The sequence below is a fragment of the Bombus flavifrons genome, chromosome 3 (assembly GCF_040668555.2).
Source record: "Bombus flavifrons isolate JBK064 chromosome 3, iyBomFlav1_principal, whole genome shotgun sequence".
Taxonomy (NCBI): Eukaryota; Metazoa; Arthropoda; class Insecta; order Hymenoptera; family Apidae; genus Bombus; species Bombus flavifrons.
Window position 1 is genome coordinate 3,021,987 of NC_138444.1, and position 15,173 is coordinate 3,037,159.

The window sequence follows — 15,173 nt, forward strand, 5'->3', positions numbered from 1 at the left end:
AATTTTGTATTTCGTACATGGTATTATTTTGTGACAAATATTTACCCTAGAAATATCAAGATTTTTCAAAAAAAAAATAACGGACATAGAAGAAGACTGTTCAGTGTGCGATGAACAAGAAACTTCAGCAACTGAAAACGGCATGGAAACACATGGAAAGCTATTTACAACCGAATCAGAGTCGAATATTATAAATAAGCGTTTATGTAAGGGCAAAAAGGAAAGAAATTATCGTTGACGGCAGAGAGTGAAATTGGGTTCGATAAAACGGTTTGGAAAGAAATAGATGCAAGTCTCAAACCTGACAGGACATCAGTTCATAATATTTTTAGGGATATGCTAAACGGCATATAATGAAAGGACAAGTAAAGGCGGCATTTTATCTTATCATTGATCACCGTACAAGGAATCATATAATAAAATGTACCGAAGAAGAAGCATTTAGAGTATTGGGGATTAAGAGGGAGCTAGATGCAACAAAACTAGATGTATTTATTGCTCTGCTATATGCCCGCGGTGCATATCAGGCAAAAGATTTAGATGTCTAATATTTGTGGAATAAAATTTGGAGGCCTGGATTTTTTTTCAAAAACAATGAGGAGGAATGACTTTACTGAAATTACGAGGTTTATACGATTTGAAGCCAACGTTTACGAAGCAATAAATTTGCAATGGTATCTACAGTATGGGGCCAATTTACAGAGAATTCACGAAATTATTATAAACCTAGTGCATACATACATAAAAAAACCGTGCAATAAAACTATCAACAAGTTCAGATTCATTACTATTATACAGATTAGGTTCAAAAATTTGTCAAGTAAAAAATTAGTATTCAAGTAAAGGTTACAAAATTACGAAAATTTGTTTAAGATGCGGGAAATATTTATGCGGCAAATGTACATTTGATAATAAGATAATTTGTACAAAATGCAACAAAGTTGAGTAAGATATATCTCTATATAAATAAAAGTGTAATTTTATTTAAGTCACAATTGAAATTAAACAAAAGTAAATTTAGACGAAATTTTATGAAAGTTCATCATTTTATATATATATTTAGTTATAAATTAATCATTATCTAAGTTAAATCATAAAAACTATTACTTCTTTAATCACCGGTCGGAATAGGTATACACGAAGTGTCGGTAGGTTTAGAGTTAAACTCGATCGTACTCCTGTGAGCTTCGTGAAATTAACATAATAAAATCCTGTTGAAGTTATTATGTTTACAGTATCATTGCAATTTCATGCAAATTGAAGATATCACTAATAGGTTAAAGATGTTTGTAGTAAGTCAAAGGTGTTCATAGAAAATATGGGAGAATCGTGAACTCTCACCCCTTTCACACGTCAACACGCCAGCGAAGCGACGTTTAAGCCGATTCCAGAGCAGGCTGACAGGGTATTTACCCGTTTCGGGATAATGCGAAGGCGCGATACGTGCGACAAGTCGGTCGAAATCGCGGATTATTCCGTACATGGGAAAGGCAAACAGCTTCAGCCAAGCGTGTAATAATGGACTATGTACAGAAAGTGGCACCGTGTAATTTATTTGCTATAAATATATTTATCAAAGATCAATCGATTCTGTCGGTTGACTATTTAACATCATATTAATTTCAGATATTTTGTTTTACCATATTATTAGGTAAACGATATCAAATAATAGAAAGAATCAGAATGCTCAAAATTCCATATGACAATTATCTACAAAAATATATAAATAAATAGAAATCTCGAAAGTACGGTTGGTTCTGTATCGTTTCTATGTACTGTTTATGTACTGTTCGACAAGCAACAGCGAGAAGACTCGTGTTCTATGGTGCAAGAAATCAGTAGAGATCGATCGTCCATCACTCCGAGACGCTACGCATCGCTTCCTCCCTCTTTTCCTTTCTTTTTACCCTGGGCCAGGAAGATTCGATCGAGCTTGAGTGCCCGTAAGAAAAAAAAAGTATCCGTTGCGCCTGACAGAAGATAAAATCGATTCGATTCTTCCATGATTTTCGACGTTACAGAGACGACTGTCTCACAAAAGTATTATTGCTTGCCGGTTTTCTTTAAAGGCGACGAGATTGCTCCGAGTGATTCGCCTCCGACTATCATTGATTTCTTTCACACACCTTGATTCCATTCTTATAATTTATCTTACAATTCTTTCTTTCAATTTTCAAGGTTACGAGTATTTCTATTCTCATCTCGTAATTTTGTTTTATTGTGACAACAACCGTGAATGTTTATATATTTATACGTACAACTACTATTTATTGTAGTATTTGAGCTACTTTCCTTTAGTTGTATTCGTAAAAATATGAATTTGCATAAACATTCGTAGTCTAGTAATAATATTTCATTCGATATACGGACGTTAGGGCTGAAAATATCTCGTAAGCTACGTACGACTTAATTTTTCCCCGTTTTTTTTTATCAATTGACGATGAAAAAAGTCGGACAGACTGGATATAAGCGACAGGTTCAGGCTTTCACCGAGTCACGGCCACCGATAAGTGATAATTGATTTTACGCCCCTTGATTTATGACTTGCGCGACACAAAACCTAGCTTTTGGGGTAAAAATCGGCCGAATCCAACCCCATCGTTCCCCGTATCTTAACTGTTGGATCGACATGTGTTACCCTTTCTGCTCCCATGCTGGGGTGGCTCGCGAATTTCCATCTTTATCGGTAAAAGTGCGACTCGCTCTTTTGTCAAACTACGTCATGCCTCCGATACGAATTATCGAATCTTGTTACCATTTTCTGTGCTATATCTTCTACAACATTTATCATCATCAATAGTTATCTAAGAAACGAGAAATCATCTCCAGGCAATTAGTTTCTTCTTCCTTGGCCTTGGACGATGTCAAAGATACAATATCGAACAGTCGACAAAAGGGATTGTTCTTTATCAATGTTTCAGAGGTACTTTGAGTCGCTGCTGTTATTCAGAGGCACGGGCCACCGGGCGTCAAAGCGAGTTAACGTCGAATAAATCAAAATAAAAGGGGACCAACGTAGCATCCCGCTGGGCGACGGCTCAGAAAGATCAGGGGTGCCCTTTCCAGATCGAAAGAGTTACCTGCGCAACGTACCCGCTCAGTTCTCTGCGACCGCGTGCAGTACACGCTCGCGAGGATCTATGGTTCGTGGGCATCGATCAGTGAAATTTTTATTAATGTTCGTGAACAGTCTCGCGCCTCTCTACTTTTCTTACGGGGCGTGAAGAGAAGGGTGTGAAATGTCAAATATCATAGGGACGTTTTGAAACAGACGTCAATCGACGTTATGTTGAAAGCTTGGCTTTTCTCGAATAATTCGAAACTTTAAAAAACCATAAATGAACCTCTAAACGTATCGTTGTGGAAACTTACCATAGCTCTTCTGAATTTCTTCTGAATTTCCTATTTAATTCATCACAAATTTTCTCAACGAAGCTGAAACAATAACATCTGTATACTACAATATACAATTGTTAATACATTGCTTCCTGAAGCTCCTACACATAATTTTCACGAATCTTTTTTCGCGTATTCTAATTTTTTATGAATGCATAACTTTGATCGTAGAATTAATCGTTTTAATCTGGGTCTTCTGATAATCTGGATCAATCATTAGATTTTCTACGAAATTATCAGGACTGTTAATACTTATAAACAATACTTATTATTTAATAATATTTAATAATACTAAAAATACTTATAAATAAGAATATGGATAAATATTAATCCTAAATTTTTGACTGGTGATATAAAATTTAGTCCAATAATAAACGACTGCAGCAACTAATAGGTTCGATTTCACGACTTATAGTATTTCTTGAATCGGTGTTGCGTTACTTAGGTGTAAACATTACCCTCCCACGCGATCTAGATCTCATAATACCGTCACGATTTCCCGTCGGGATCGAGCTACACACGCGAAATGCTCGCACGCATGTATTGTACGGATTAGCTTCCTTTTTTGGGACGTTCACCTTTGATCCGTCGAATTTGGAAGAAGGAAAGATGTATGTACCGGTTAGGAAGATAGACGAGAAAGGAAATCGCCGAGAAGGTATTCAACTTGGCTAATCCTCTGATTTCGTATCCAGCTCCGATTCAGGCCATTCTGTTTTTGCCTCTCCCTCTCTTGGCCGCCATTCAATTCAGAGCTAAGATCTCTTTTAAGGAATCTGTAACGCTATCCTGTTTGCCGACAGGATCTTCCTCATCTATGGCATCGGATGTATTTTTATATTTATAGCTGGGAATTGATTCGTAATATCCTCGGGCTTTCGAGGGTTTCGTGGAGGAAATTCTATATCATTATACGAGCCTACCGTAAGTTTTGAAGAAGAGATATAGGTTTATATTGTATGCTCCTAATATTTTCAAAGCTCCTGATAATTGTAATAATTAGAAATATTGTTATTAATACTCTAATCGAATGTTTCTGATAATCTTCCTTTCTATCTTCTTCTTATTCTGTTTCATTATTGGACCACCGAATTACTATTAAGTTTCGCACAAGTATATGTTTATACTAAAAGATAGAAATTTTGTAATAATATAATTTTGTAATAATAATATAATTTTGTAATAATATTTGTATTTAATACATGTCAATGATGCAGCACTATTTCGGTACTCGTCGGAATTCAAAGCGAGAGGAAAGAAGCCCAAGTGTCATGATATAATTTATAATAATTAGCTAATACATACATACTAATCACGCATATGGCGTTACGAACAGCACTACGTTTGGTCTTTCCATATTCCAATATTATTCTGCCACATTAAAAAGAGTTTTATTCCCCTGTTCTTAGCCTCTAGTCTCTCTGATTCTCACGCGATCTTCATCAAAGAAATCAATTATTCATCATTCTTAAAAAGTCTCATCGACGATCGACGTATCAGCGAAATGTTCGGCTTGAAAAAAAGCGATGGCGAAGAATAACTATGACAAGGAATGAATAAACAGGAAAGAAAGGAAACGTGAAAGGAATGGAAGAAGTTCCTGGAAAGACGCTACCGTGCCCCAGCTTCTCGTGTCCTTCTCTATGAATGGACCTTGATGCGTCAACGTTACGTTTCAATTTTACAGAAACGAAAAAAAAAACGAAGGAGAAAGAAAGAGGAACATAGAACGGCTCTGGGTTGAAAAGTGTCCAGCAGGTAGAGAAGGTGCCTTTAATACCATTTCGTGCCATTTACACCTCGAGAACGTTCCAACAGGCAGATCGAAGGGGGTTCTCTCCCTTGGATCTCTTCGCTGTCGTTTATTGTCAGAGCTGCCTATACACGGTAGCCATTGACGAAACGACTTCCCGTCACGCCATTGCTCGCATTTCGTTTCCTTTCATTGATCGCCTCTCTTGAGACGTTGCTCTTCTTCGACTCGCCTTCGAGGAGACGATCAATGGTAAATGTAACGAGCGTTTTCACTCGAAACTGATTTTTCAACTCCTCGATGAACAGGTACGTTTGCAAAGGAATTCCAGTGGATTACTAGGATACTAAAGTGGATTTTGCTATTGCATGTGGAATTTGCAAGACGAAAAAGAGAATTTAGACAGATAATGTTCATGTGTTTTTGATGATCGAAATGTTCGCCATGGAAAAAAGCGATCAAATCATTCAGATACTTCGAGAGATGTAAAAAATCTATCAATGATATTCAGTTAACAATCGAAACTGAAAGAACGATCGATTCTTGTGAAAGTGGAGTCTTGATCGCCCAAAATCTTAAGAATTATACAAAATCCAGGTGAAGACATTTAACTATCGGCCAGAACAGTGAACATTTCTGTGAGAGTAGAATTTTTCGAAAAATAGCTACAATTACAAGAAGTCCAGGTGAAGACATTCAACTATCAACGAGAACCGTGAAAATGACCAATTTTCCAAAGACACGTCAACGTGTCCGACACGAATATGATCGATGGACATTGATGGTTTTTGATCCGTGTAATTCGCATACGTAAGAGGATACGAAAGGACTTATTGTCCAACTGTCGGTTCCTTTAACGATGCCACTGACGGATCAGCCGATGGTTTGTGCATTTTTGGAAAGCAAAATAAGGCGGTCTCGTACCTGTTCTTTCGCCATTCACCTCCCCTCTCTGGTTACTGATCGCGGCAGTTCGATGGAAAGACCTAGTGGCACGATTCCACGTCGATGCAAATGTCGGTTCCGCTTCTGTTACGCGCTTCAAAGAGGAGAACGCGACTTTTGTATCGTTCAGCACGGATAGACCTCGATTGTACGCAAAATGCTCGAGGGGAGACGTCGATTCGTTGCAAATAACTGGATCATCGTTTCCGCTGTTTCTTCTATTTCCTCTTTTCTAGATACTCTTTTTCGATTCTTTTCTATTATCAAGAACAATAATTTTTCAATTTTTTTCTTTCACAATAATTATTACTTATTTGTTGATATGCGGATGAGACCCATTAGTGTACATAAACTGGAGCATTCAGAGTTAGACAGCCAGTAAGATTGATATGATTTATAAAAGCTTGAGTATAGAAATGTTAAAAGTATTAATCAATAGTACGGTAATAATAAAATCAATAATACAATTTTCGTATTTATTGTTTGTCAGCACATCCCTTGGCAAGATATTATGATAGGTAATACTAATTACAAACTTAATTTGGTACAGTTATCTCAGTAGGTGTTGTTAATTAGTAAATAATTAGTTAGTCATTAGTCGGCATGTTGGTACGGTTTGTATACTTTCGTAGGTGGTGCAAGAAGACTATTTCTATTAGACAATTTAGAATCTTTTTTACGTTAGTTCGAAATGTTTGTATATTGATGAGTATATCTTAATAATATAATTTGCATCTTGTATCTTCAGTATGTCAGTATCTGCAGTATGAAAATAGTGGTCCGATAGTGTTGTTGGTGTTCCAATATTCACAGAGTTCAGGTTCCTGTATTTTGATAAGATGACAATATGCGATGACCTATCCTGAGTCTGGTTATTTGAATCTGATTATTTTCTTACTAAGGTTATAGTTGGGTTTATTTCATATGTGTTTCCTCTGAGTTTATATAGAAGGTGTTATGATTGTACTAAAAGTTGTTCCATGCTTCTCTTATTTTTGTTTTAATAACAAAAATGCTTTTCTTTTGGAAGGGTAACAGATGCATCATGATTAAATTCACATCTTTTTCGTTATCAAGAGCAGAATAATTGCGCTACCCTTGCAAAAGCAACGGAGGAAACACGTGTCTGTTCAAGTTCGTGCAGAAACCGTTCCACGTCCCGGGATTTTGCCCCTCGAGATGGGCTCGTGCGAAATTTAGCACCTAGAAGACAGTTACGAGGTGCGCTTCTATGCGTAGAGGATCCAGAGACGCGGCTCGCTAAACCGCTAATTTCACAGTCGTTTAAACGACGATAATTCATCGAGATTTACAACGCAAGCGCCGCGGCCAGCTTGACATCATATTCCATTAGTCTCTAAAAACCGGCTGACGCGGTTCGCGATTTTACGAGCTACTCGACGCTTGCGAGTCCCCGCAACCAACTGTGTTTTGTACCCGCTTTCGTGCCATCATACGTCATGGAAGGAGTAAATCTGGCAAAAAATGAATTATTTCCGATTCATCGTGGAATATTGTTTCAATCTGGTGTCCGTTAATTCCTGAGCATTCTGTCGTAATTTTGCTAGTCGATGCGAGCAGCAGGATCCACGGGTGGTCCCCAGAGGAGGGCCGAGAAGTGGAAGGGTTACGAGCGCCGGTGCTCCGTAGAAGTTCACTCGAATCGATGGATCCCAGCGTGACGTCAAAATAACCAAATGTCAACAGTGTCGCGAGTCAACGGGGTTCTTGATCGAATTACACGGGTGGGGGTAAATTTACAAGGTGTTTCCTATGGCGTGCCCTTTCTGTCAATTAAGTAACGCAGCTGCGCTGTGCACGCGTGTCTGTTGAACGTTGTCTGAGAATCGAAACGTTTTCAATCCAACGAAATAATGAAAAAAAAAAAAAAGAAAGAAAGAGAGGAGGAAGGGACGATGGTCAACCTCTTCGATTGTTCACGGAGGAAAGTTGACCATTCATGAAGGAAACTGACCGCCCATCCTACTGGACGCACCGGTAATTTTTCCTATCTCCCTAATTTTGCGAACTGGACGCTCTTGGACGGTCGCTAGAATCGACTCTCTTTACTGGTACACCAATTTAAAGAACAAAATTATACGTTCTGTTGGCACTTCATTCTCGGTTCCTTTTAATGCTACAGACTAGTCTGCTGTATTGCGTAATATATTTGTAGAGAATAGAAACTTTGCGAAAAATGTACTTAACGCACAAACCCATATCTACAGATGTGACTTATATATATTTTAGTCAATTATTGCATTATAAAAAGAGAAGTCTGTAACCTACAACCTGCCACTTATCATTTTGCAGATATTATTAGTTAGCCAAATAATTGTACCTCCAAATACAGAAGTACATAATATGATTCCAAACTTCTAAATAATTACAAAATCAAACGATAATATCCATAGTACAAACGCGGCCAGTTTCAGTATCCTTCTGACGGCCAAAGCCAACAGACTATGTTTTATCCGCGTAAACAACAATATTTCATCTTTCTCTAGAAGAAACACCACAGTAGACCAACAGTTAACAGTTACAAAAAAGCTAATCAAGGCACGGCCGCGTAAATATTCATTAAAGTCATATCTCCGACGCCAGAAAACGGAGAAAAGTCGCGAGAATATGGATGCCGTCGGCACTCGTCAAAGCTTTGGTTTTACGCTCCGTAGCAGCTTCTCTCTCCGGAAGCTTAAGCCTGACGGCGGTCCAAACAGTTTTTCGTCGTAATAAAACCGCGCTTACGTCGATAATAAAAGGCACCGTAGGCTCCGTTCTGTTTGTTTCTCCTGCCAGACGTCTCTGATGTCTGGTGGTGCTCGGAGGCCGATTAACGACGCCCCTTCCGCTTGTGGGAAACGACGACCGTTTTCCGCGACATCGGCTTCTTCTACCGAGAAATCCTTTCCACGCGATTCAAACGGCGAGCAACGTCTAAAATTACTCGTCTAAAAACGAGTTACGAGCCGATGGGACCACCGCAGGAAGTTCTAGGCCGAAGTCCATTCACGTGGAACTTAGAGCAGACTAAACTAGAGCTGGTTAGATAGATTCAATGACGAAGTCGATTTATCTTATGGTTGAAATCCTTTATAATACTAAGTAATCTGAATGATTATACTCTTGTCATAATGGCAGAACTACAGATGTTTATAGTTAGGAATTATAGACCCTTAAATGTAAGATCGACAATGTAGAGGTTTTTGACACATGTATACATATGTATATATGTATATGACGTCAGTATCAAATATATCGAAGATCAGTAAAATACAACATTTTAAAAAGGAACGTCTTCTTATGAAGGTAAATATCTGACAGATAAACGGAGACAAAACTAATTAAAAATTTTATAAGGGTCTTATATCTAAGGGAATTTAAATATGGGCTAGTTCCAATTATGATTGCTTTTTAACATTCTATAAAAATATACCTCACAATGTTGTCAAACTGTGTCACATAACTGTTTCTAGGATTATGAACCACTGTATGACAGTGTGTACTAAACAGAATGGGCTATTTAAATTGCCTGAAACTTATTATCCCAAAACGTTACTTCTACCTGCAAAAATATCTAAAATTTGACTGCAATATTCTCGCTCGCAAAAGAACCTTATTGCCCCAAATAAATCACTGTAGAAATGAAGGAAAATAGTTAAATGACACGGTAAAGAACGTATGTAGATGGAGGATAGCTTGGACGCCGTGTGCGCTTTACGAGCCCCATCTTCCATCCTGTGAACGGTTGTACAGTGAACAATATACAAAACGTTAATATCCTGCGACGAGGAGTTAATGGACACGCTACGCGTAGCTTCCCCGTTACGTATTTAATCGCACATAATATATAGTCGGTGTAACAAGGTTATAACCGGGTGCAGGAAGGCCTGCAACCCCTTTCGGCCGTTTTGCGTGCCTCCAAGAGCGGCCGCGTTAAACGTGACGAGGACAAATTGTGGATACCGTCGTCCCTTCGTCTCTTTGCCCTCCCTCGCTATATATATACGTTTAGTCGAGCCCTTCTTCCTTCGCGTGATGGATGGTCCTACCAGGTGATGCACCCTCTCGTTAAAAACCCACCCCCGTGGAAATCTCTTCTATCTCCCTTCTTTCTTGCGTCTCGATACGAGCTTCATCTCTCTTTTCTCTTTTTCTCTTTTGGATTTTGCAAGAGATTAAAAGGAATTACTTCTACTTTTTTGTGTGTTTGGAAAAAGGAAAGGAGATGTTTCAGATGGATTTAACCTTGTTCAGGTTAGAAGTCATGTTTCATTGAATCTGTTCGTTTTTCAGTGAAGCTGGATGACTCGTGTAGTCGAGGATTTAATCGTCTGCCATTCGTTCCGGCACGGGGGCGGGTTCATAAAAAGATCGTCGTCATCGGACAACGTGTTACCCTTTTATCTCGATTTCAAAGACGAACTGAGATTTCCCATAATGTTGACTATGGGGAAAGGTAGTAACCGTAGCAAAGTGTAGAATGATTTTCTTTGTATTCTTGAATAATTATGAATATTTTACTTCTCGATTTAATGCAGAAAATATAATATTTCGCTAAAAGCATCAAGATTATATTTACTAATTTCAAATAGGTCATTAACATTCTAGGCTGAAAATCTTATCTTAAGTTGCTACAACATCGATTGTTTAATACATTCGATTTAGATATTTAATCTGTGCTACTGACGTAATTGTTGAACTTTTTTGTGAATATAGAAAACAGCTTAAAATAAAGAAAAATAAACCGTCACAGATGTTATGTAAGTATACATATATTATATTAGTATTTCATTGAAAATCGAAAATCTTTTCACACAACTGTACAAATCAGTACAGAGGAAAATTAGTTTCACAGGCGTCTTTGACCGACGTAAAAGGATGTCAGGGTTCATAAAGTTAGCTGGCAATCTGGAGGGCCAACTCGTCGTGTCGACATAAGGTCATGCGATAAGCTGCTAGGCGCAATTAGGACAGGCAGCTTTATTTCCCTAATTCTCATTTTAATCAAGGCGATGCCGTGTTTGTGCCGGGACCCAGCATTGTCTTTGTCGTACTTTTTTGTCGCACGGATGAATAGGCCCCTTCCGGAACTCGTAATCAGCCGTTACGCGCCTTTCAATTACACCCACGTTAAATCGTTTAAATGGTACTGCGGAGGGTAGCGCCTTCTTCGGATACTTTTTCCCTTTCAATCCGTTCCATTGGTTCTTTCCTTCTTCTAGTTCCAGTCGAGAAATCATTAAATCTATTTTAGTCATAGATAATTGTTTCCGATCCATGAATTTTCACTGAAAAAATTTAGTAGAGAAATTCAATGGAGAATTTTATTTCACTTTAAATCTGTGGGCTATTAACATCTGTTTTCATTAATACACGCAATCTTTGTTTGGTGAAGTGTATTATATAAAATTAGACAAGCTAGGATATTATAGAAGAATGTGATAATGTTTTACATTAGAATAGACAACGAGTGACATGAATTATATAAACATACTAGCAGTAAGGTGTAAAAGCACACAGAGATTATGGAAAGCCGTGTTTGAAACTTGGATAAATATTTAACTATTTTCCAAGTTTAAGGGGAAAAGTTGAAAGAGGAGCGGTCAATTCATCGATCATTTGTTTGACTTTGCACGCGTGCTCTAGCCGGAAATAGAAAATAGTTCTCGTGTCTGTTTGTCGACCCTGTTTGCGCAATCTGACCCTTCAGGACCTCTCCACGGAGGTTTTCAAAGAGGTCTGAAGAGGTCCTCAAAGGATCGAGAACGCAGATGTCTATTTTGACGCGACGAGCCGCCTCGGGAGTCACGATTTCTCAAGTGGTACAATTTTCCCTTCCAACGTCTCCTTTGCTACTTCAGTGAGACAAACTACTCACAATTATCCTCACAATTAGTCCTCTATCGTAATTTACAACTTTTACTATTGAAAATCTTTAACACTACAACTATCAGACCAGTCAAAATGACTGGCATAAAATTTTTAATTTTATATAACATAAAATTTCAATCCCTCGTCCCAGCAGTTTCACCCAATTTGTTCGTTTTCAAGTGATTATCGATGGAACGAAACGGAGTATACAGAGGAAAAAGAAACGAAATCAACGACGAAGGGACAAAAGTAGAAAAACAAGACAGTGGATCGGAAGGAGCTTCCTCGGTGAAGCTCGATTACATGGTTACTTTGTCTTCGTGAATGGAGTAGGACGCTGGTCATGGTGATCGTGCATCGACAAGCAACAACGAGCACATCGACGAGAAAATGGCAACAGAGCATCAGCGTCAAACCGCATAAAAGAAACTTACCAATTCGCATTATTTCTTTTCTTTTCTACTTTCATTGAATTCTTGTATTTGCACATTGTAATATTGATAGAATTGAAATGATACGATTAGAAGAAGATATTTGCTAACTTGTAGTATTTTTAGAAGAACAAATCCAATAAGTTATTCTTCGATTAATCGTGGAACACGAGTTGATTCGCGAATGGAACTTCTTGGGATCTTTTAGATATAGTAATTTGTTAATTAATGGATCTCCTATTTTGCAATTGATCATGTTAACGAACACTATCCTAATTAAACCAAAGAAAATTCGCTTAGCTCTGCAGTGTTCTTTCAAGCATTTTCAACCCAACTTTTTTTCTTTACCTAAATTTCTTAAATTTAAAGGAAAAAATAGAACTTTTCGTTCCTCCCGTTCTTCTGTTAAAGATTTTGTTAAGGCATTAAACATCTTTCTTTTCATTAAGACGTGAGTGTGATTCAGGCATAAAAATTCGAGGACTGCAGTAGGGTTAAGGTCGATTCTATACCAGGGCAAACGAAGGAGGATCCTCCGTCTCCCGTTCTATCCACCATCTCAAAATGGAGAGAAGTCGGGTGAGTTTTTTTTCCACCGGTATCGATTCAAGACGGCGTATAATTCGATATCGATACCGTAATCCTATATCTAAGAGGTACACGCAAGGTCTCGTCACGTTGATCGCCGACCACGCGCATCGGTTGACAATGCTGTCGACGATACGCGGTGGCCAGACGATAACGGTTCGCCTTTTGCGGATGCTGGACAGCTTGTTGGATCGCTGGAGCGAATTTGCGGTGTCATGGAACATTATTTCAACGCAATCGGTCGACTCGCGAATGCGGCCGATAACTATTCCAATTTTACCACTGAAACAACGCTGCACTGTTTCTTTGTTTTCTAAATGGCGGAATATAAAATGTTTAAGATGAATCATATTTTATTATACAATATTAGTGTAATATTTTATTGCAAATAAATATCATTGATACTGTGTGTTCAGTTTCAGGACTGAGTTCTTTTTACCTTGCGAAAAAAACTGTTTCTTATTAATTATTATATTGTATCTACATATTAGATATATAATAGAAACATAAACTTTCCTCGTGATTTTGTTTTACCAGTTTTACTGAAAATGAATACATTTATCGCACAAAACATCCAAAGTGCTACTACTACTACTACTATTAAATACATTTATCGTTTGGTTAATTAATAACTTATCAAAAGAATTCGAGAGTTTAGGCGTTAATATTAGTATTATATTTTATCCTACTCCTAGAGTGTATTAAAGAGTATTATTTATACACAAAGAATGCTTCTCTATCTCTCTCTTCGCAAGAATCGAATTTCTCCCAGCTTTGAGACTAAATTCGTGGATTCTAGAAGTCTTCACTGAGATGTACATATATATATACTCGTGGAAAGGAGCACGTGCTAGCTCGTTTCTTACGTACGCCTGCCAGCTGCAAATATCGTGCAGAGGTCCAACGAAATCCACGCGTCGTGCACGCATATAGAGTAACGGAGAACACGGGATCCATCTGGCGTGTGCGTGACCTCCTTGAATTATCGTGACTCCTGGCCAACACTTTAGGACTCCACTTTAGCCATTTCCTATTTCATCCTTTTCATACATTCCTTCGAGAACCTGACTGACGTCTACCCAGAATTGCAATCGTTTCTCGTATCCAGAGAAATATGTAATAACGCCATTGTTATTTAAATCGTATGAAGCAAAGTTATAGAATCTAGAGAAAAGAATCTTCAATCCTCCTCTTTTCGTTTCTCTAAATGTAAGAACAATAAGTGTGTGCATATTCTATAAGCTGCTACAGATGGTACTGAACAATCTGCATATGCACATCTTTTCGTGAAACTTTCTCCTAAACGTTCCTCGTTATATTAAAGCTTGACGTAAGTACATCTCTCAAAAAAGCCATGCAACATACAGAGAATTCGGATACGGTTTCAGTTTCTGTTGGTGACAGGGTAAGAGCCTAGACAATAGCTCGAAAAAGAGATGCTATCGATTAACTATGCGAAAGTACCGCCTTTCCTCTCCTTTCCTTTGTCCCCTTTTCATTCCGAGTACATCCTCCCTTTCTCGAACCGTCCCCTCTTGCTGAAAATTTCACGTACACCCCGTAGATTTCACGTATACGCAACTAAGAGGAAAGAGGGGAACTATTCATCCCTCGTGGCTGTTTCCATCCCTTACCTATGGCCAATCGTAGCTTGTGCACGCCCAGTGACGTCAGTTTTACCCCTCTGCATCGTAATTAGCCAATCCCATCGCCGGATGGCCACCATCCAACCCCTGGCACAAATATATTTACGAGCCAATGATTTCTATAGTATTCGACCGAGCCTCTATAATTTAACATGTATATCTGTGTGTATGTGCGAACACGCGTATCGTGTGTCTAAATTGCAAAAGACAGGAACGGTACAATGGTCCCTCCATCGTTTTGCTTTTTTCCCCTGGGTCGTAGTTCGTTCGAAGAATATTTCGTCCCGTTTCTGGCCTCCCGTTCTTTTAAATCTTTTTTACTTGAAACGATATTCCTATTTAGAAACATTATTTTTAAGCGATCTCTAGGATAAAAAATTATCAAGGAAATTATAAATTGTTACCTAAGCTGTTACACGTTCTCCATTTCTACAGCATTTCGATAGGTTTTTTGAATAGTTTCCATGAGTTTTCTTTATTATATTCATTTAAAACGGGAAAATTATAGATAACATTAGTCCATATCAATGTGTTCATCAT